Source organism: Hemitrygon akajei, chromosome 9 (assembly GCF_048418815.1).
Source record: "Hemitrygon akajei chromosome 9, sHemAka1.3, whole genome shotgun sequence".
NCBI lineage: Eukaryota > Metazoa > Chordata > Chondrichthyes > Myliobatiformes > Dasyatidae > Hemitrygon > Hemitrygon akajei.
Genome location: NC_133132.1, coordinates 139299043 through 139323829, shown reverse-complemented (window position 1 = coordinate 139323829; position 24787 = coordinate 139299043). Strand labels below are relative to the sequence as shown.

General features: G+C 39.8%; 1 long non-coding RNA gene across 2 annotated transcripts in view; it reads left to right on the top strand.

Annotated features, from left to right (window-relative positions):
• Positions 1-24787, top strand: part of LOC140733578 (uncharacterized) — a 106223-nt gene that overhangs the window by 54488 nt on the left and 26948 nt on the right. The window contains exons 4-5 of one of the 2 annotated variants that reach the window (XR_012100316.1): positions 917-1073; positions 11142-15037. This is a non-coding gene — a long non-coding RNA (uncharacterized lncRNA). Of the gene's footprint in view, positions 1-916; positions 1074-11141; positions 15038-24787 lie in introns of those variants that run through there. The other variant, XR_012100317.1, reaches the window with a different exon arrangement.

Here is a 24787-nt window from a genome sequence, read left to right as displayed (position 1 = left end):
CTCCTAATGAAGTATAGCCACTGTCTTGCCTTCTTTATAACTGCATCGATATGTTGGGACCAGGTTAGATCCTCAGATCTTGACATCCAGGAACTTGAAACTGCTCACTCTCTCTTCTTCTGATCCCTCTGAGGATTGGTATGTGTTCCTTCATCCTACCCTCTTTAAAGACAGCCTAACATTGGCCTCCAAGACAGAGATCACAGGGTCATCAGGTGCAGCAGGGATCTTCACAGCTGTAGTTATATTCTCCCTTTCAAAGTGGGTATAGAAGGCGTTGAGTTCATCTGGTAGTGAAGCATTGTTGCCATTCATGCTATTGAGTTTCGCTTTGTAGGAAGTAATATCTCGCAAACCCTGCCAGAGTTGTTGTACATCCTATGTTGCCTCCAACCTCATTTGAAAGTGTCTCTTCACCCTCTGCAAATCATACCTGGGTTTCTGGTACAGGCCTGGGTCGCCAGATTTGAATGCCACAGATCTAGCCTTCAGCAGACGACATACCTCCTGGTTCATCCACGGCTTTTGGTTTGGGAATGTTCAGTAAGTCTTTGTAGACACAAACTCATCTACACAGGTTTTAAATAACTCAGTAACAACTGCAGCATACTCATCCAGGTTCGAAGCTGAATCCCTGAATACAGTCTCGTCCACCAATTCAAAGCAGTCCTTTAGGCATTCCTGTGCTTCCCTTGTCCATACCTTCTTGGTCCTCACTACTGGTGCTGCAGTCTTCAGTCTCTGCCTGTGCTCAGGGAGTAGAAGTACAGACAGGTGATCAGACTTCTCGAAGTGAGGGTGTGGAATAGCACAATAAGCATTCTTGATAGTGGTATAACAATGGTCTAGTGTGGTGTTTCCTCTAGTATTGCAAGTGATCTGTTGATGGCAATTGCTTAGTGATTTTTTTTTTCAGATGGGCCTGGTTAAAATCTTCCAAAGCAATTGTGAAGGCATTGAAGGCGCTGTTTCGTGTATGTTGATCCCATTGCTCAGATCATTTAAAGCCTGATTGACATTGGCCTGAGGTGGAATATATACTGCTACCAAAATTATCCCGGAGAACTCCCATGGTAAGTAAAAAGGATGGTACTTGACTGCCAGATATTCCAGGTCTGGTGAACAGAATTGGGACAATGCTGATATATTTGTGCACCAAGAGTTGATCATGAGGCATACTCCTCCACCTCTGCTTTTGAGAGACTTTATAGATCTATCCTGATGGTGTTTAGTAAACCCGTCAATCTGAATCACCGCATCTGGTACAGAAGGGGTTATCAGACAGACCACGGTTCCGTGAAACGGACACATGCGGTCCTAATGTCCCTCTGACTCAGCACCCTAGTTCTGAGATCATCGATTTTATTCACCAGAGTCTGCAAGATAGTTGGTATTGGGAGCTTAAAACCCCATTTCCTTAAAAACACTTGTATCCCTGATCTGCAGCCATGCTTCCTCTGTGGAATCCTACGAGGACACTTCCATCCACAATCAGTATTGTTTCCATCAGCTTTAAGCAGCAATAGTTTGTTTAAATGCATTAAGACATCTTTGTTGACTGTTTTGACCTTTGGAAACCGTTGTGCTTTTTAGCTGTATCAGGCTGAAATAAGAATATTTAATCATATCCATTGAGAGTTCTGCTGCTACTTGAGTCACCCTTAGGTGCCCTGGAAGTAGTTAACAATGTTCTGTTTTTCATTGCATTTTGCTGTTTTATTTAATGTCAATGACAAGTTAGACCATAAGACCATCAGACATAGAAGTAGAATTAGACCACTCAGCCCATTGAGGCTACTCTGCCATTCCATCATGGCTGATTTATGATTCTTGTCAACATTATTCTCCTGCCTTCTTTTCGTAACCTTTAATGCCCTGACTATCCAAGAACCTACTAACCTCTGCTTTAAATTATACACAGTGACTTGGCCTCTACAGGCATGTGTGACAAATGAATTCCACAGATTCACCCCCATCTGGCTAAAGAAATTCCTCTTTATATCTGTTCTAAATGGACATCCCTCTTTTCTAGGCTGTGCCCTCTGGTCATAGATTCAACCACGAAAGGAAACATCATCTCCACATCCACTCTGTTTTGGCCTTTTAATATTCGATAGCTTTCAATGGCATCCCCCCCTCATTCTTCTAAACTCCAGTGAGTACAGGCCCAGAGCATTAATCCTTTCATTCCCAGAATTATTCTTGTGATCCTCCACTGAACCCACTCCAATGCCAGCTCATTTTTTCTTCGATAAGGGAACCAAAACTGGTCTGACTAATGCCGTATAAAGCCTCAGCATTACATCCTGCTGTTATATTGTCGTCTTGAAATTAATGCTAACATGGATTTTCCTTCCTTGCCACTGACTAAATGTGCAAGTTCACTTTCAGGGAATCCTGGACAAGGACTCTGAAGTCCCCTTGAACCTCTGATTTTTGAATTTTCTCCCCATTTAAAAATAGTCCATGCCTTTTTTCTTCTACCAAAGTGCATGACCACACACTTCCCAACACTATATTCCTTCTACCACTTACTTGCCCATTCTCCCAATCTGTCCAAGTCCTTCTGACTCTCTGCTTCCTTCACTCTACCTATCTTTGTATTGTCTGCAAACTTGGACATAGAGCCTTCAATTCTGTCATCCAAAAAGGCCTCCTTTATTCTGACTCTTTGCCTCCTGCCAGTCAGCCAATTTCCTATCGATGCTAGTATCTTGTAATACCATAAGTTCTAATCTTGTTCAGCAGCCTCCTGTTCTGAAAATCCAAAGAAACAAGATCCACGGACTCTCCTTTGTCTATCCCACCTGTTATTTCCTCTAACAGAGTTGTTAGGGAAGACTTCCTCTTGAGGAAATTGTGCATATCTTGGCCTAATTTATCATGTGCCTCCAAGTACCCCGAAATCTTATCCCTAATAATCAACTCCAATATCTTTCCAACCACTAAAGTCAGGCAAATTGGCCTATAATTTCCTTTCTTCTGCCTCCCTTCCTTCTTAAAGAGTGGAGTGACATTTGCAATTTTCCACTTCTCCAGAAGCTAATGATTCTTGAAAAATCATTATTTGTGCCTTCACAATCTCCTCAACTCTCACTTTCAGAACTCTAGGGTGTAGTCCATCGGTACAGGTGATTTATCTATTTTCAGACCTTTCAGCTTTCCAAATACCTTCTCCTGAATGATAGCAATTACACTCTCTTCTGCCCCCTGATACTTCTAAACTTTCTGGCATACTAACACAAGAACACAAGAAGTAGGTGCAGGAGTAGGCCATCTGGCTCGTCGAGCCTGTTCTGCCACTCAATAAGATCATGGCTGATCTGGCCATCTCCACCTACCTGTCTTTTCCCCATAACTCTTAATATTGCTAGTGTCTTCCACAGTAAAGATTGACTAATATTTATTAAGTTCATCCACTTTTTTTGTCCTCATCCTCCCTTTGGAATACTTATAATCTTTGGGGTGTATTTATCCTGCACCCTCTGAATTGCTCCCTGAAATTCTGGCTATTGCTGTTCTGCCATCATTTCTGCTAGTGCCCCCTTCCGATCAACTTTGGCCAGCTCCAGTCCCATGCTTCTGTGGTTCCCTTTGCCCCACTATAATACTGATACATCTGATTTCAGCTTTGCCTCCTCATACTACAGTGTGAATATCATGTTACGATCACTACCTTCTAAGGGTTTTTTAACATTAAGCTCCTTAATCAAATCTGGTTCATTACACAATACTCAATCTAGTATTGCCCTTCCTCGAGTGGACTCAACCTCAAGTTGTTACAAAAAGCCATCTCTTAGGCATTCTTCAAATCACTTCTTTTGGGATCCAGCATCAACCTGATTTTTCCAAATCGTCCTGCATATTTAAATCACCCATGACAATCATTATATTACCTTTTCTATTTCCTGTTGAAATTTATATGCACACCCTGGCTTCTGTTCAGAGGCCTGTATATAACTATGTACCATCAGGGTCATTTTACACTGCAGTTTCTTAACTCTACCCACAAGGATTCTCCCTCTTCCAAAACTATGTTACCTCTTTCTGTTGCAAGGATGTGGCTGGGGACGAACTCATCCTCTTTGTACAGATCATACCTTCCCCGAGGAGATCCCAATGATCCAGAAATCTGAAACCCTGCCCCTGCACCGGTTCCTCAGCCATGCATTTGCCTTATTCCTGCCCTAACTAGCATGTGGCACTGAGAGTAATCCAGAAGTTACTACCTTGCAGGTCCTGTTCTTCAGCCTTTCCCCAAACTCCTTATGCTCACTGCATAGGACCTCTTCCCCCCCCCCCCCCTTCAATGTATGTCATTGTTGCAAATGTGCATCATGACCTCTGGTTGCTCATGCTTCCCCTTGAGAATCTGCTGCAGCTGCTCTGAGACATCCTGGACCCGAGCACCTGGGAGGCAACAGATCATCCTAGCTTCTTTTCATGGCCACAGAATTTTGCTACAATGATTGTGGGAGGAGAAGGAACTGCCAGTGTTTCAGGTCAACACCCTGCATGAGGACTGTGAATGGAAGACCAAGAAGGCCGGTACAAGATGAAAAGGGAGGGTGTGACAGGTGGTAGGTGAATCAATGTTGGGTGAGGTTTACAAGTGGATGGAGTCATATTGGGGGAGGGAGAGGCAAATGGGTTATTGAAGTCAGAGGCAGATAGGTGAGGTGATAGGTGAAAGCAGACAATGGAATAAAGGGCAGATGGGACCAGATTGGGTGTGAGAGTGGGCAAGGTAAATACAGAGAGCTGCTGGATGGTGATAAATAGGTGCAAAAAAGTTACCAGTGGAATCTGAGAAGTAAGGAAGGTGATGATGGGAACAATTAGGAGAGAGATGAAGGGCAAGTAGAGCCAGTTTGGAGAGGGGTCTGGTGAGTGAAATGTGTGCGAGCCAGGGAGCGGTGAGAGACAAATACTGCTGATGGTTGGGGTGTTGCTAGAAGGGTTTGTAGATATGGGGGAAAATTGGAAGACTAAAATGTTCAAACCACTGGGTGTAGACAACACATAAGGTGATATTCTTCTGATTTGCATTGAATTGCGCCTTGGATTATTTTTGACTGGCACTGGTTCAAAGGGCCAAATATCTTACTCACAAGAAATGAAAAAGATAGGAAGGTTAATTAAGAAGTCACTTGTATTTACTGAAGAATTTGATTTAACATTCTCCGTAAACTACAACCAAACTTCCTGGTTAACTTTATTGTTTTTATTAAAAGATAATATGCAAAGAAATTCTTTTAAAATGTACAATATCTTTGGGTTAATAGAGAAACCATTATGAAATCAAGTTTCATGATGCTAGTAACTATGAACATTGTCAAGGGTAAGAGGTAGGACAAAGGAAATATAGAAGCCATGTTAATACTTTAAGTTAGTTCTTAATGGCACAGAAGTTTGTTCATCAGGTTACTGCTTGGAACAGAAAATATTTGGAAAGATTGGATGAACTTGGCTAGTTTTCTCCAGAGCATCATATGCTGAGGGGAGATCTGATGAAGGTTTCTAAAATTATGAGAGATAGGTGATAGACGCAAGAGGTTCTGTAGATACTGGAATCTTGAGCAACACTCACAAAAATGCTAGAATTGGTAATCCAACATTTTGTGTGTATTGCTCAACTGGGTAGATAATCTACTTCCCAGAATAGAAATGTCAAATACTAGAGAACATAGCTTTAAGATGAGAGGGGGTAGTTTAAAGAAGATTTACAAAGTTAAGATGTTTTTTTTTAACTTGGTACTTGCCAGAAATGCACTGCAGATGGTGATGGAAGAAGATGCAACTGTGACATTTAAGAGACATTGAGACATACACAGGAAATGGAGGGACATGGATCATGTGCGAGCAGATTGAGTCTAATTTTGCATTGTGGTTTACGTGTACATTATGGGTCAAATGGCTTATTCCTGTGTTCCACCTTGGAGCTTAATTGGTTTATAAATCTGAAAATTAGTAAGGACCTGAACAGAGGGAGATAAGTAAAGTAATTTAATCCAATGAATAAAATTGGGCCCAAAATTAAATTTTTCTAATGTTTAGAATAGGCAATTCTATTCAACTCGATCAAAAGCTTTCTCCGCATCCAGAGAAATCACACATTCCGATATTTCCTTGAATGGAGAATGCATAACATTTAACAGTCGCCGTATATTAAAATGGGAATATCAATTTTTAAAAAATAAATCCTGTCTGATCATCAGATATTATAGAAGGTATAATATTTTCGAGTCTATGGGCCAAAACTTTAGATAGGATCTTAGCATCAACATTGAGTAACGAGATTGGCCTATATTAAGAGCATTCAGTGGGATTTTTATTCTTTTTAAGAATAAGCGAAATGAAAGCTTCATAAAAAGACTGTGGCAACCTACCCACCTTGAAGGAATCAGTAAGGGTAGAACATAAATAAGGTATAAACAACGAAGAAAAAGCCTTATAAAGTTCTCCAGAGAACCTGTCAGGTCCTGGAGATTTCCCAGAATGCAATGAACGTATAGCCTCAGTGATTTCCTCCTGAGCAATAGGTTGATCCAACTGCTTTCGATTATCACCCGAAAGTCCAGGAATATTTAATTGGTCTAAAAAAATTGTTCAGTGCAGTATTATCTTTAATACAATCAGAACTATACAATTTAGAATAAAATTCTCTAGAAGTGTCATTTATTTCAACATGGTCAGTTGTCATATCACCATTGGCTTTGCAAATTTCTTTAATTTGCCATTTAGCTATAGAGGTCTTCAATTGATTAGCCAATAGTTTACCATTTCTCCATGTATATAGAATTGGCTTCTATCTTTTAAAAGTTGGCTTTCAATTAGATATGTTATAAGAAGATCATATTTAATTTGAATTTCAATACGCCTTTTTTCTTAATATATGCAGTATAGGAGATAATTTGTCCTCTAATATATGCCTTAAAAGCATCTCTTTGTTCTACCACACTTCTCAGTGCCCTACCATTCACCATATATGACCTATCCTGGTTGGTTCTACTGAAGTGTAAAACCTCGCACTTGTCTGCATTAAATTCCATTTGCCATTTTTCCAGTTGATGCAGATCTCTCTGCAAGACATGATAGTTTCCCTCATTGTCCACTGCACCCCCAATCTTGAGTTCATCTGCAAACTTGATGATCCAATTAACCACATTATCATCCAAATCATTTTTTTAAAGTCACAAACAACAAAGGACCCAATACCAAACTTTGTGACACAACACTAGTCACAGGCCTCCAGTAAGAGAGGCAACCCACTGCTGCCACTCTCTGGCTTCTCCCACAAGGCCAATGTCTAATTCAATTTACTATCTCATTCTGAATGCTAAATGACTGAACCTTCTTGACCAGCTTCCCATGCGGAACCATAAATTCCTTACTCAAGTCCATGTGGATTACATCCACTGCCTTGCCTTCATCCACTTCCCTGGTAACTTCCCTGAGAACCTCTAAGATTGGTTAGACATGACCTACTGCGTACAAAGACATGCTGACTACCCTTAATCATTCCATGTCTATCCAAATACTTATATATCCGGTCCGTTAGAATACCTTCCAATAACTTTCCCACAATTGATGGGAAATAATTGATGGTTATACTCACCAGACTATAATTTCCTGGTTCACGTTTTGAGTTTTTTTTTAAAGAGTGGAACAACATTGGCTATCCTCCAATCCTCTGTCATTAAGAATGACTTAAATATCTCTACTAGAGCCCCAGCAATTTCTGCACTTACCTCCTGTAGGATCCGCGGAAACACCTTGGACCTCGGGAGCCAAATCCTCCTCTTCTGTAATCTGTACAGGGTCCATGAAGTTGATGCCACTTTGCCTCACTTCTATAGACTGATTGTCTCCTTAATAAATACAGATGCAGAGAATTCATTTAAGATCTCCCCCATCTGTTTTGGCTCCACACATGGATTACCATTCTGGTCTTCCAGTGGACCAACTTTGTCCCTTGCAATCCTTTTGCTCTTAACATATCTATAGAATCTCTTAGGTTTCACCTTCATGATGACTGCTAGAACAACCTCATGCTTTCTTTTAGCCCTCCTGCTTTCTTTCTTGAGCATTATTTTGCATTTCTTATAATCCATAAGCACCTCATTTGTTCCTGCTTGTCTGTACCTGCTATGCACCTCCTTTTTTCTCTTAACCAGTGCCTCAATATCCCTTGAAAACATGGTTCTCTACACTTGTTATCGTTACTTTTTATTCTTACAGGCACATATAACCATTGTGCCCTCAAGAATTCATTTTTGAAGGCCTCCCATTTACCAAATACATCTTTGCCAGAAAACAGCCTTTCCCAATCCAAGCTTGCCAGGTCATCTCTGATACCATCAAAATTGGCTTTTCTGCAATTTAGAATCCTAGCCCATGGACCAAAACTATCTTTTTGCATATTTGCTTCTTTTTGTGTATGTTCCCCTGCCTGCACAAGCTTCTGTCACCTGACCTGTCTCATTCCCTAATAGCAGATCCAGTATCGCACACTCGCTTGTTGGGAATTCTATGTACTGGTGAAGGAAACTTTCCTGAACACACTTGATAAACTCCATTCCATATAATTCTTTTACAGTATGGGATTCCCAGACTGTATGTGGAAAGTTAGAAATCATCTATCATAACAACCTAATGTTTCTTGCAACAGGCTGTGATCTCTTTACAAGTTTGTTCCTCTGAATTCCTAGGATTATTGACTGGTCTGTAAAACAGCCCCATTAATGCAGTCATACCTTTCTTATTTCTCAGTTCCTCCCATAATGCCTCACTAGTCAAGTTCCCCAGTCTGTCCTGATTGAGCAGCACCGTGATTTTTTTCCTTGTTTAGTAATGCCAGCCCCCCCCCCCCCACCCTTTAATCCCTCCTGCTCTGCTGTGTTTAAAACAACAGAACTTTGGAATATTGAGCTGCCAGTCCTGCCCCTTCTGCAACCAAGTCTCACTAATGGTTACAACATCGTAAATCGGGGTATTGAGCCATTCCCTGAGCTCATCTGCCTTTCCTATGATACGATACCCAGATGATTCCACTGTAGTGGGCCTCATCTCAAATAATGACGCTGGAGTACGGGAAAGAGGTAGAGATCTTAGTGTCATGATGTCATGTCAACAACTTTTCCATAAATGTCAACAAAAGAAAGAGCTAGTCATTGAATTTAGGAAGGGTGTGGGGAGCAGTGCGAATGCTTCTGTCTACAACAGCAGTGTTGAGGTTAAGAAGGATGAGAGCTTCAGGTCCTTCAGTGTGAACATCATTTAGTTGCCTGTCCTTGTCCAACCATGCTGACATCATAATCAAGAAAGTTCACCAATGCCTATATGTCCTCAGGTGGCTAAAGAAACTTGGTATGTCCTGTCAACCCTCTACCCTGCACCATAGAAAGCATTCTATATGCATGCATAAGGGTTGGTATTGCAACTGATCTGTATGTGACTGCAAGAACTAGGAATTTATGGAGGCAACTCAACACATATTGGGAAACTGCCTTTCCTCTATGAACTCTATCTATACTTCTCATTGCCTCAGTGAAACAGCCGTCATAATCAAAAGACCCCACCCACCCTGGATGTTTTCTCTTCTCCCCTCTCCCATTGAACAGAAGAGCACAAACCACCAGGATCATGGACAGCTTCAACTCCACTGCTATAAGACTTTTAAACAGACCTCTTGTACATTAAGATGGATTCTTGGCCTCACAGTCAACCTTGTTAAGACCCTGTTCTTCATTGTTTACCTGCATGACACTTTTTCAGTAGCTTTTACACTTTAGTCCGCTTTATTATTGTTTTACCTTATTCTAGTGCAATGCACTGCTTCATAATTTGATCTACACTATAGAAATAGTAGATACAGAATAAAACTCTCTCTCAAAGCAGTGATGTGAAAATAAACTAAATATATAAGCATTCTATTCAGCTGGCATTTTTGACATATGCCTAAATAATGCAGCTTCACATTGTGGAAAAGTGAGATGCAGGCTGTTTTCTCAGAAAGCAACAGCCCTTAATGTGATGTTCACCGTATATACACTATTTTATTTGGGGCAAACATACTGGTGGTGTTAAAGCTGCAAATTGGAGAATCCATTCATTTACAATTCTAGTCACAGAATAAATGGCAAGATTACTTTAGGCTTATCAGACTATTAACCATTGGAGCAGAAATAGGCCACTCAGCCCATCGAGTCTAATCTGCCATTCCATTATGACCGATTTATTATCCCTCTCAACCCCATTCTACTGCCTTCTCCCCTTAACCTTTGACCCCTGAATAACCAATAATCTATGAACCTCTGCTTCAAATATACTCAATGAGTTGGCCTCCACAACCATCTGTGGCAATGAATTCAACAGATTCGCCACCCTCTGGCTAAAGAAATTCCTTCTCATCTCTGTTCTAAATGGATGTCCCTCTATTCTGATGCTGTGCCCTCTGGTCACAGACTCAACCACTAAAGAAAACATACTCTCTACATCCATTTTGTCTCAGCCTTTCAATATTCAATAGGTTTCAATGAGGTCCCAATTCATTCTTCTAAATTCCAGTGAGAACTGGCCCAGAGCCATCAAACACTCCTTATACATTAACCATTTCATTCCCTCAGTCATTCTTGTGAACCTCCTCTGGATCCACTCCAATAGCAGCACATCCTTTCTTAAATAAGGGCTCAAAATTGCTCACAATAGTCCAAGTGCAATCTGACCAATACCTTATAAAGCCACAGCATCACATCCTTACTCTTGAAATTAATGCTAACGTTGCATTTGCCTTCCTTACTACTTACTTAACATGAAAGCTAACCTTATACTTACACTTCCCTACACTATATTCTATCTGACACTTCTTTGCCTTTTCTCCCAATCTGTCCAAGTCCTCTGCAAACTCCCTGCTTCTTCAACACTGCCTACAGCTTCACCAATCTTTGTATCATCTGTAAACTTGGTCACAAAACCATCAATTCCATCATTCAAATCATTATCATATAATGTGGAAAAAAAACAGTCCCAATACTGACTTCTGCAGAACACCACTAGTCAAGGGCAGCCAACAAGAACTCTTTTATTCTCACTCTTTGCCTCTTGCCATTTAGCCAATCTTCTAATTGCTTACTCTCCAGATCAAGTTGGCACCTGCATACGATGCTCCTTTGGTTGACATCTCCTGGATAGATCGTGAAACCATATATTTCACTACTGTTATGTCTTTTACATTTGTTTTTTTTTATCTTGGATGTGATTCTGGAACTGTTGGAGCCTGTGGTTTGCAGTTTGGAGATCATGTGGGTGCAGTCTCCAAGAGGATTCTGGGAAGCAGAGGTAGCGTGTGGAAACCACATGGTTCGTTTTATTTTGTGTGTGAGAAGAACGATTTGGGCATTGATGTACCTGTTCCATTCTTGTTTGGTTTTTGCGTGGGGTGGGGGGATTTTGAGGGTTGATGATTGTGCTGCCTTTCTTTTCTTTCTTGGTTTCATGGCTACCCAGAGAAGAAGAATTTCAAGTTGTATACTTTGATAATAAAATGAACCTTTGAACCTTTTTATCCATGCCAGAATCTTTCCTGTAGTACTATGGGCTCTTATCTTGTTAAGCTGCCTCATGTGCAACACCTTGTTAAAGGCCTTCCTAAAATCCAAGTAAACAACATCCACTGACTCTCCTTGTTTATTCTGTCCATCATTTCCTCAAAGAATTCCAACAGATTTTTCAGGCAAGATTTCCCCTTAAGGAAACCATGCTGACTCTGGCCTACTTTATCATGTGTCTTCAAGTACCCAAAAGCTTTATCTGTAATAATGAACTTCAACGTCTTTCCAACCACTGAAGTCAGCCAAAATTACCTATAATTTACTTTCTTCTGCAACCCTCCCTCAAAGAGTAGATTTATATTTGAAATTTTCCAGTCTTCTGGAACCATTCCAGAACCTCATCTTTCTTGAAAGATCTTTTCTAATGCCTCTACAATCTCTTTAGCTATCTCTTTCAGAACTCTAGGCTGTAGTCCATCTGGTCCAGGTGACTTATCTACCTTCAGACCTTTCAGCTTCCCAAACACCTTCTCCTTAGTAATAACAACTACTCTCATTTCTGCCCCCAATGTTCTCAAAATTCTGCCTTACTGCTTGTGCCTTCCACAGTGAAGAGTGACACAAAGTACTTATTAAGCTCGATCGCTATTTCTTTGCCCCCACTACTACCTCTTCAGCATCATTTTTCCCGTGGTCCAATGTCCACTCTTGCTTCTCTTTAATTCTTTATATATCTGAAAAAACTTTTGATATCCTCTTTGTTTTTGGCCAGCTTACCTTCATATTTCAGCTTTTCTCTCCTTATGGCTTTTGTTAGTTGCCTTCTGTTGGTTTTTAAAAGCTTCCCAATCCTTGAAGTTCCCCTATCTTTTGCTGTATTATATGCCCTCTCTTTTGCTTTTATGCTGTTTTTAACTTCCCTTGTTAGCCACAGTTACCTTATCCTCCTTTTAGAATACTTTGTCATCTTTAGGATGTATTCATTTCTGCACCTTCCAAATTCCCCCTAGAAACTCCAACCATTGCTGTTCTGCCGTCATCCCTGCTTTATCAACTTTGGACAGTTCCTCTCTCGTGCCTTTGTGATTCCCTTTTCTCCACTGTAGTACTGATATGTCTGGCTTTATCTTCTCCCTCTCAAATTGCAGAGTGAATTCTATCATGTTATGATCATTGCCTGATCGGGATTCCTTTAAGTTAAGCTCCCAAATTAAATCTGATATATTACACAACCCCCAATCCAGAATTGTCTTTCCCCTAGTGGGCACAACCACAAGCTGTTCTAAAAAGCCATGTCCCAGGCATTCTTCAAATTCCTTCTCTTGGGACCCAGCACCAACCTGATGTTCCCAATGTACCTGCATATTGAAATTCCCGCATGACTATCTCAACATAGCCATTATGACATGCCTTTTCTATTTCCTGTTGAAATTTATTTCCCACATCCTGGCTGCTGTTCAGGGGCCAGTATATAACTCCAATCAGGGTTTTTTTTATTCTTGCAATTTCTTTAACTCTACCCACAAGGATCCTACATCCTCCGATTCTATGTCACTGCTTTCATAGGATTTGATTTCACTTTTTGCCACCCCACCCTTCTGTCTACCTGCCTGTCCTTTCAATGCAAGATGTATCTTTGGATGTTAAGCTCCTAACTATGATCTTCTTTCTGCTCCAACCAAATGATGCCCACAACACCATACCTACTAATGTCTAACTATGTTACCTTATTCTGTATACTGTGTGCATTCAATATAACACCTTCAGTCCCGTATTCATACAATTTTTGATTTTCCCCCATGTTACACTTCAACTCATTGTACTGACTGCAGTTTTGCCCTGTCATCTGCTTGCCCTTCCTCATTCTCACTACACACTGCATCTACTTGTGAACAAACTACTCCATCCCTCAGCCCTATCATACCCAGTTCCCACTCCTGTACTACGTTAGTTACGAAAATTAGCAGGATAAGAATTGTGAAAAATATTGTAGAAGTTTTGTGCCTAGTTCTTATTCTGCAACAAGATGTATTCATAGCAAAGTAGGCACTGCACACATATTAAAAGTACTTTATTAAAGTTATGTGGTAAAAGAGTCAAAAGTAATACCTGTCGATGCCACACAATATACTGCTGACACCATTTTATCTTACATATTTTAGCATATACCAGAAAGAAATCAAATATAACTTGTTCCTTTCAGTGCTCTAATAACCTCTCAGGCCTGTTCTGTCATCCCATTATATCATTTCCTCATTCTATCTTGCTTCCCTAAGCACTCTTTCTTTTCAAAGATCTATCAATCTCAGTTTTGACATACCCTCCACCTTCGCATCTTTATGTGGCTGAGTCAGATTTCCTTCAGCTCAGAAACAGATTTGAGACTTTACTCCTGAATGCCTCTCAAGTAATCTTTTCGTCATTTTAGATCTCTCAATTGGATTGTGTTACTCCAGTCAAGAGAGCCCAATGCCTAAAAATGAGATTCCATCTTTTATTATGTTAAACGTGTGTCATGCTTGGCAAAATTTACCTAGCACATAATACCTTGCCAAAAATTGCATAAACTTGGCTGTGCAGCACAATACAATGGTACTTCTGTGGTTTCTGACAGGAACCTCAATCAAAAAATTTTTAACTATGGCATCTTTTGTCATTGGAAAAGGCAGCAGACTTTAACACAGGGCTACTGCACAAAATGCTGCTATTGAGGTGAAAGAAATCAGCTAATGAGATCTGCCTCTGTGAGTGGGCACATCATACATGATCTGTCTTAGTTGAATTTTGTGCTGCAGGTGACCACACAATTTCAAGGTGAATGTTATTCAGTCAGGGAAAGACCACAGTATGAGCTGCTGATATTCATTCCATAAAAAGGTTGCAATCAGTGATGGAACAATCTGTGGTCTTCTATCAAATAGCCTAACCATTAAAACTTGAAATGGAAGATGCTGTGCAAAATTTTGGTGTCAGAATGGTGAACTTTCAATTAACACTTCATTGGCATGTAATTTAATGTATTTGTAGTACTTTTGTGAGTTTTCAATGAAATGATCAGTTGTACATAAAATCTCTAACTTACAATAGTAAAGAACTTGATATGTGCTTAATTGTTATTGGGGAAAAATGTAAGACACACTAAAGTGAATTTTGCATAGAAGTGCCCAAGCCTGTTTTCTGACAGGTGTAATTTGACCTTGAAATGATCAGTTGGACAAACAAGAGGAAATCTGCAGATGCTTGAAATCAAAGCAACACACACAAAATGCTGGAGGAATTCGGCAGGCCAAGCAGCTTAAATGGAAAAGAGTACAGTCGACGTTTTGGGCTGAGAGCCTTCATTAGGACTGAAGAACCCAGGTTAAATCACTTTTATGCATGATTGTGCTTGAAGGAAACCAATCGAATCAATTTCAACAACCAATCTATTCAATCTGTCTTAATAATTTAACTATTTTTATCTCTAACATAATTCAGTACCTCAGAAAATCCAATAAAATGTATTTGATGATACTGGAAGGATCATTTCATATTGTTTCATAACAAAACTTTAAGCAAGTGAAAAAATGCAAGATTGCTTGGTGCTAGGCATGACAACTTAGAGCTCAGCCTAAAATCCGGGATATAAACAAAGAGTAGAGAGAGAGAACAGGAGATTTAACAACTTACTGTCAACCATGACATGTGCAGGTTCTTCAGAATTGGAAAAAACCATCTACAGATCTACAGTCCAAGTGTTGAAGAGCAACACTGGGTAAATGTTCTGGGACAAAGACACAGACATTGCCCCGTGGCCTCCTTGACAAAGATTCCATCCTTGACATTAGTGCATTTGACTACACCTACTGCAGCTTGTCCAGGCCAACCATTCCACCACTCCTGACCAACAAAGAGTCAAGCAGGCCCTATTCAACTTAAAAACTAATTGGGTTTTGGGAGCATGCAGATTTCCTCTGAAATCCTAAAACTCAGTGGTAAAGAACCTCAGTCACAAATCCACAGTCTCATCTACCACATTTGGAAAGAGCAAGGTATACCAGGAGACTTTGGAGATGCTATAGTCTTGAGCAGCCTCAAGCAAGAAAACATCCAATTATGTTAACCACTGGTGTCTTCTTACTATCTGCCAGATAATTGGTCATCACCAACTCTGACCATCTCCTCCCAGTATCTGAAGGCGTACTCCCCAAATCACAGTATGTATTTCATGAAAAATGTAGGGATCAGCACCACCCTCTACACTTTGGCTCTTCGACCTCACTGAAGCCTTTAATCCTATTGTTTCGGAAGGAACGTGGGATACTGTCTTGAAATTTTCCTGCCCATAGAAATATTCTCTGTAAGAGCATGTATGCCATGACACTAATCATTTTCAGTCTTTTTATTGATTTTCAAATAAAGAATATACAAATCAGAGGAGGAGCTTAGCAAACAGATAATACAAAAGACAGATAAACAGCAATAAAAAACAGAAAATATATGTCAAAATCAGATAGGTAAAATATTACGCTGTTATATATACAATGAGGGAAAATAACTACAACTCCTCATAGCAATCATAAAAAAAATTGGAAATTTTATTTAATGAAGGGGAAAAAACCCACTGACTAAAACAAAAGAAAAGAAAAAAGAAGAAAAGGAAAGATTGGGCAGTCCAATTGAGGATAAAATTTAAAAAAAGAGAGAGAGGAAAAAAAAACATCCTTCCAGTCATCTCCGAATTTTCACGGATAAGGATTTTCTGAAAAAAAATTAAAAATAAATATATAAATAAATCACGTGAAAATATTGAATAAAGGGTTGCCAGACTTGTTCAAAATTAAAGGTGTATCAAATGTCCGGCTTCTAATTTTCTCCAAGCTTAGACATGACATAATGGAGGAAAGCCAATAAAAAACAGTAGGTGGGTTAGATTCTTTCCAGTGTAGCAAAATAGCTCTCCGAGCCAGTGAAGTTGAAAAGGCTATCATATGTTGAGTGGAAGCAGACACTTTGCTTGCTTCCTCTGGAATAAAAATTGCTGTAAGTGAATTAGGTTGAACATCCACATCTATAACTTTAGATAATATTCCAAACACATCCCTCCAAAAATTGTTTAAGCTTACACATGACCAAAACATATGAGTTAGAGTAGCCAGTTCTGCGTTACATTTGTCACAAATAGGGCTTATATTAGGAAAAATATGTGCCAATTTATCTTTGGACATATAGGCCCTGTGTACTATCTTAAACTGAATTAAGATATGGCATGCGCAGATAGATGAATTATTGACTAGATAATACATTTTACTGCATTGATTGTCTGAAAGTGAGTGTTGAAGTTCTACTTCCCAGATGCGTTGAACCCTATCATTAGGCGACATGCGAGCATTCATTAACTGTTTATAAATGCTAGCTAGTAATCGTTTTTGAAAAGGTTTAAGCTGAAAAATAGCATAAGCCAAATTTAAAGAGCAGGCCAAGGGGTAATTCAGTAAAAAATCATGTAAAAAATTCCTAACCTGTAAATATCTGAAAAAATGTGTATTTGAGATATCATATTTATCCATTAACTGTGAAAAGGACATTAAACAGTCCTGTAAAAACAAATCTAAAAAAGTTCTTATTCCCTTAATTTTCCATGTTAAAAAAGCCTTATCCAAAGTTGATGGTTTAAAAAAGAAATTAGAATAGATGTTACTAGAAAGTAGAAAATCATTTAATTAAAAAAATCTACGAAACTGAAACCAAATTTTTAAAGTATGTTTAACAATAGGGTTGAGAGCTTGTCTACCTATTCTGGAGAGTGAAAATGGAAGAGGAGCTCCTAATAAAGAAGCTAATGAAAACCCCATTACTGAATTTTCCTCCAACTGTAACCATGAAGGGCGATCTTGGTCATCTATATCATAAGTCCAAAAAGTAATATAATGAATATTAATTGCCCAATAATAAAATCTAAAGTTTGGTAAGGCCAGTCCTCCATCTTTTATTGGTTTTTGCAATAAAAGTTTATTCACTCTAGAGCTTTTGTTATTCCAAACATAAGACAAAATTAGAGAATCTATTTTATCAAGACACTAATCAATGGGTCAATCACAGATCCAATCTCAATGTAAGATGAATGTCAAATAAAGCTGTATCATCATCCTTGCACCTTTTTTTTTCAATCTTTCTCTTGCCACAGTGCCGCCCCTCACCTCCAGCAACCTTCCCTTAGGAAAGGAGCTAATCATCATCCTTTGACAACTCAACTTTAAGCCTTAGAAATTGAGCTGTCATTTTCAGATGACACTTCCATTGGTACACATTCAAGGTCTAAGCCCCAACCCACTTTCAACATTGTGATTAATACTTATAATAGGAAGGACCTTATACTCAAACTATTGGCAAGACAAGGGTTTGTTTACCAACCTACTACAACAGCTTACAGTTCATCTGACAACAAAGGTTTATGGTGAGATCCTGGAAACATATGACTCTTCTCAGCATAGGCAGAATTCAATTATGAAATTTACCATCTCTTTCAATGCACCAGTATGTCTTAGGTTGATCGGTGATCTACTGGTCTGCCGTATAATCTATCTTCTGATACGCTTTGAGATTTGGACAATGTACACAGGGATCTGAAAGAACTGGAAAAATATTATCAATCCTATCTCTTCAAAATCCTCAAAGTTCGCTGGAAGGATAAGTAAACCAATGTACATGCCCTCTCCCAGGCCAGCATCCACAACCCTGAGATCCCCGTAATCAGTTACATTGGACAGATTATGCTGTTCTCATAACCAACACCAGATTCCAAAAACAAATATTCTGTTCTGAGTTCTGTCAAGAATTGATTTAACCAGGTGGGCAGAGGAAAAGATTTGAGGACATCCTCAAAGCCTTCTTGAAGAAAAGTAAATTCCCCATTGACTCCAGGGACTTTATGACTCCTGATTAGTCAAAGAAATATTCAGGATGGTATTGAGAACCTTGATGCCAGGCATCTGGAGCATGCAGTGACTCTTTGTAAGCAGAATAGGAACACTGCACCTCAAAACTACCCACCCACCTCCTGGCCTATCTGTGGAAGAGTCTATAGTTGCACAGTGGGTTCATTGGTCATCTCAGAACTCAAAAAACAGGAATGAAAGTAAATTGTCCTTGATTTTAAGAGATTGTCTAAAATGGAAGAAGATAATTACAAGAGAGTGCAGGCTGAAAACTAACATGCAATTTCTGGAGATTGATTATACACATTTCTTACAACTAATATACAGTACTTTGAAACTCAATAGTAATAAATAGTCTCCTTCAGTAGTTCAGCTTGGAGTCCTCAAAAGCATATTCAGCTGAGCTCTATAATCTAAAATGTTAAAATAGGATCTGTTCTATTATTGGCATCTCTTTGATCTCTTTGTTCTAACATTAGTAATTTATAATTTTAAACTATTGCTTAACAGCAGATTAAAAACTGCAGATTTCTTTCTATGAGGTATCATTGAATTTAACAGGCAAGAGCTGGACAGGCCCTTCAGAGGTAGGTGCATCTTTGAGTATGAGTGAGAAGGAATGCTCTGAGCTTTCAACAATCACTTCAAAGCCTTCTGGGTTACCACTATCATAGTCAGTCTTCAATTCTCTCCACATAAAGATAAGAAGCAGCTAAAAATACCCTATATGGGACCAGATAACATTGCACTGAAGTTCTTCCAGGACTAGCTGTACTAAGTTATTGCAATGGAGATACATGTCTAGCATCTACCTAACAATGTGAAAAATTGATTGAGGATGACCTGTTGACATAAAGCTGGACAAATGCAATCCAACTAATTATTGCCTTATTGCTTCACTCTCAATCAGTGGAAAGTGATGGAAACAGCCAGCAACAGTACTATCAACCAGCACTTACTCATCAAGAACCTACTGATTGATACCCAGTTTGCGTTTCACAAGAACATTTATGTCCTGACCTCATCAGTTCCAAGGTGTGACAAGAGACCTAGGCGGGGATGGTTAGAACCCAAGTGCTGGAGTATCCGAGAATAGAATTGAGACACAATACGAGACTTGAAACAAGGACAGGGTTCTAAACTAGACACTGGAAGATAATCCAAAGACGATTGAGCACCAAACCTCAGTATGGGTGCTCTTTAAACATTGAAGTCCTGGCTTCAAACCATGGCCACCGATTAGCAGGGCAGGCTAGAGTCTTTAAAGGGGCATGCCAGCTATCCATATTCCAGAGAGTCGGAGTGTCCAAACCTTGGAAGCTGGTGTGCTCAAATGTGTATCATAACATAGGGTCCAAACATGACCAAAGAGGTGAATTTCTGAGATGAGGTGAGAATTACATATGGGAGGGAGGGAAGCTTGGGGGGACCTTGGGGTTCTAACATTTAACTGTCGTTGATTCTTTGGGGCACTCCTCTGTTTTCATGGATGGTTGCAAAGAAAAATAATTTCAGGATGCATATTGTATACGTTTCTTTGACATTAAATATACCTTTGAATGACTGACTTTAATGTCATGGAAACATTTGACTGAGTGTGCCACCAGGAAGTCCTGGTAAAATTGAAGCCAATGCTTAGGATACATTGTACAAAGGAAACTTGTTGTCAGCATTGAAGGTCAATCATTCCAGTCTAGGTCATCACTGCAGAAATCAATTAGCCAAACCATCTTAAGCTACTTTGTCTGTAATCTTCCTTCATGAGGCTAGAAGTAGTTGATGATGGCACAATGTTCAATTGCATTTGTAACTCCTATGCAAATGTTGTAAGAACTGGACTATTCATTGGTGTCACCACAACAGAGTCTAACCACCATCAACATCCTCAAAGCCACATTGATCAGAAATTCAATTGGGCCAGTGATATAAACACTATGGTTACAAGACTAGGGTTTCTTACATCAAAAAACTGATTTCCCAAAGCTTGTTCATCATCTACAAGGCACAAGTCAGGAGTGCTGTGAAATATTCTAAAATTTGCCTGCTCAATTATAGCTCCAACAGCAACACTCAAAGAATTAGCTCCTTTCTAGGACAAAATAGCCTGTTGGATTGTTACACCATTTACTAGTCTAAGCATTCATTCCCTCACCATCAAAAGATTGTGTGCAGTGTGTAATATTTGCAAGATTATTGCTGTTCTGTACATTGGCCATTCTGATACACCTTCCAGATCCTTGACCTAAAACACCAAGGGCAATGGATCGAAGTGTATGGGAACATTTGCTCCAATTTGTCCGGCATTTTAACTTGGAAAAATATGACTGTTTCTTCATCTTTCCTGCACATAAATTCAGGAACACCTTCACCAAAAGCATTGTGGGAGCATCCACCAATTTTCAAGGGCAATTAAGAAAGGCTAATGGAGGATACCCTTGCCAATGATAAACAGATTTAAACCAATTAAAAAAAAACTGAATGATAGATATTGTATGACAGTAGACTTTTGGTCCATTAAATATTCAATTGTTAATATTTCCTGAAATAATAACTAACCTCTCATGTATTTTACTGATCTACTGTTCTCAATTGTTCCCAAAACTTTCGCTGAGTAATATGTTTCAGATTTTCTAATCTTTTCCAGAAAAGGAGCACATTTTTACATGTCTGTTTTAAAATTGGTAACAGTATACATGTAAATTATAACATTAAAGTTATATTAGAGGTCATTCTCAAACAGTAATTGATTAAAACAAAATAGTTAAATGTCAGATCGCCCAGTCATAAAGCAACGCACCAACATATTCATTTGACTGAATGTAAATGTTGTGCTCAAATGATTTTGAATGATGAACGAAAATGGGATTTTCTTGTTGGTAACCAGGAAGATTCCAATGTTGTTTTATTTTTCAGAACAGTAGGTAGCATCTGACTTCTTTCCTTGCCAAAAATCAACTTTTCTGGACTGGAAAATATTAGCCATAACTGACATTGGTTGGTTGCTTTCTCAGTATTTCTGTGGAAACTATCTATTTTAAGGAAGACATTTCCTGTCCACTGTTGTTGTGGTGTCAGTTTTGGTTTCAAGGTCTTTGCTTATGTTTCCTCAGGAAAGGTTGCTGTAGCTTTTAGTTTCTAATTAAATTTGTCAATTTTGCATAATTTGTCTTTTCTTGTTCACTACAAGAGTGGATTTTTCAAGTAAAAGAGTATGTGTACCTGCTCCCCACCTGAACATTACTGCATTTTACAATGGAACAGACAGACATACTTTATTGATCCTGAGGGAAATTGGGTTTCGTTACAGTCGCACCAGCCAAGAATAGTGTAGAAATATAGCAATATAAAACCATAAAAACAAAGAAAATAGAACAGGCGTTTTGGGCCGCAATGTTGTGCCAGCTCCTTAACCTACTCTGATTAATCTAAGACTTACCCCCCCCCCCACATAGCCCTTCACTGTTCTTTCATCCACATTGCTCTCTAAAAGTTTCTTCAATGTCCCTAATGTATCTGCCTCTACCACCACCCCAGCAGTGTGTTCCATGCACCTACCACTTTTCATGTAAAAAGCATATACCTAACATCCCCCCCCCCATACTTTCCTCCAAACAATTTAAATTATACCTCTTTGTACTAGCCATTTCCCCCCTGGGAAAAAGCCTCTGGCTGTCCACTCAACTATACTTTTTATTATGTTGCACACCTCTATCAAGTCACTACTCATCCTTCTTCATTCCAAAGAGAAAAGCACTAGCTCACTCAACCTGTCTTCATAAAATATGCTGTCTAATCCAGGCAACATCCTGGTAAATCTCCTCTGCACCCTCTCTGAAGCCTCCACATTCTTCCTACAATGAGGCAACATTACCTCATGGCTCTTGAACTCAATCCTCTGATAAATGAAGACCGACACATCATGCACTTTCTTAACTACACTATCAATTGGGCTGCAACTTGGGAGGGTCTATGGACATGCACTCCAAGATCCCTTGTTTTCTCCACACTGTTAAGAATCTTGCCATTAGTCCTGTGTTCTGCCTTCAAGTTCAGCTTTCCAAAGTGAATCACTTCACATTTTTCCAGATTAAATGCAACCTGCCACTTCTCTGCCCAGCTCTGCATCCTATAAATGTCTCGTTGTAACCAATGACAACCTTCTGCACTATCCACAACACCACCAACCTTATCTGCAAACTTGCCAAACCACAGTTCCACTTGTCCACTTCCGTTTGTAAAAATTACAAAGTGTATGAGCCTCAGAACAATCCCTACGGAGCACTACTTGTCACCGACCTCCAAGCGGAATATACTCTATCTACTACCACCCTCTGCCTTCTGTAAGCAAGCCAGTTCTGAATCCACGCAGCCAAGTTTTCCAGGATCCCATGTCTCCTGGCCTCCTGAATGCGTCTTCCATGAGCAACCATATCAAATGCCTTCCTGAAATCCATCTACTGACCTTCGTCAATTTATTTTGTCACTTCCTGAAAGAACTTAATCAGCCTCATGAGGCATGACCTGCCCCTCACAAAGCCATGTTGACTATCCCTAATCAGACTATGCTTCTTCAAATGTTTGTAAATCCTGTCTCGAAGAATCCTGTCTGGTAGTTTGGTTACCTCCGGCATAAGACTCACTAATCTGTAATTCCCATTATGTTTCCTATCAATTTTCTTGAATAAAAGGAATAATATTTACCATGCTCCAACCTTCTGGTACTACTCCCGTGGCCAGTGAAGATGCAAAAATCATTGCCAAAAACACAGCATTCCCTTCCGTCACTTCCTGTAGTAGCCTGGGGTACATCCCATCCAGACCTAGGGCTTACCTACCCTAATGTTTTCAAAAGTTCCAGCACATCCTCTTTCTTAATGTCAGCATGCTTCAACCTTTCCCTGCATCAAAGGGACAAACCTATCTAGAACCCCACGCAAGTGCTCCCTGAACAACCTCCAGATTTCCATTCTGCATTTACCTGAGTACTTCCATTCCCAACTTAAGCTCTCAAGTTTCTGCCGAATAGCATCATAATTCATGCTCAAGGAATGAAAACCTTTCTCATACTATCTGCTTCTATCCTTTTTAAGCCTATGATAAAGGTCAGTGAGTTGTAGTCACTTGTCACTGAAGTGCTCACCCACCAAGAAATCTGTCACCTCACCACCTTTTACCAGATGCAGTCTAACCTCTCCTCTAGTCATCTTATTGTGTCAGCAATCCTTCCTGGGCGCACCTAACAAATCCTGCTCCAACTATACCTTTTGCATTAAGGTATTCCCTGATATTAAGGGTGCCGATCAATATCAGGGAAGTTGAAGTCACCCATAACAACAATACTGTTATTTTAACATCCTTCCAAAATATGGGTTACGTGTCATGGGTTAAGGGTAAAAGGTGAAAAGTTTAAGGGGAACATGAGGGGAAACTCTTCACCTCGAGGGTCATGAGGGTGTGGAATGAGTTGCCAACACAAGTGGTGCATGCGAGCTTGATTTCAATGTTTAAGAGAAGATTGGATCGGTATAAAAATAGTAGGGATATGCAGGGGTATGGTCCATGTGCAGGTTGATGGGAGTAGGCAGTTTAAATGATTTTGGCTTGGACTATATGGGCAAAGGGCCTGTTTCTGTGCTGAACTTCTCCACAACTTTATGCCCCCCCCCCCCCCCCCATTTGCTCCTCGACGTCTTTGTTGCTATTGGGTGTCTATATCAATTTCAAGATTAACTATCATTCAACCATATATGAATACAGCCAAGCAAAACAGTGTTCCTCTGGGGCGAAGGTACAAAACACAGACCAACAGTCACACACAGCACAAAACACAAATAGCACATGTAAGACAGCAGTAAACAAACCATCACACAAAATATATATATATAAAGCCCAAGTCTCTGAGTGACATGCTCCATAAGTTGATGGTGCGATGATGTTGTCGGCAAGAACAAGCCTTCAGCAGCCCACAAATGAACACGCACATACACACACATTCAATCTAGCTTGTCTTCCACTGAGCGAACACTGGAGGGTAGCACTGATGGGAGGGGCCAGTCCCCAATCCAGCATGGATGCCATGTCACACCACCTCCAGCACCCCCCTCCCCCACCTCCTGGACGGCTGCAACAGACGAGTTCACAGTATGAGACTTAGTCCTCGCTGCACCGGAGGTCATGCAGCTCACCTGCCATCAGTCTCACCAATAAAGATGGAACTGACTAATTTTACAACTTTCTGTAGCACCTCCCCAATACCAGACGGTGATGTAGCCTATCAGAATGTTCTCCACAGTACATCTATAGAAGTTTTCGAGTGTT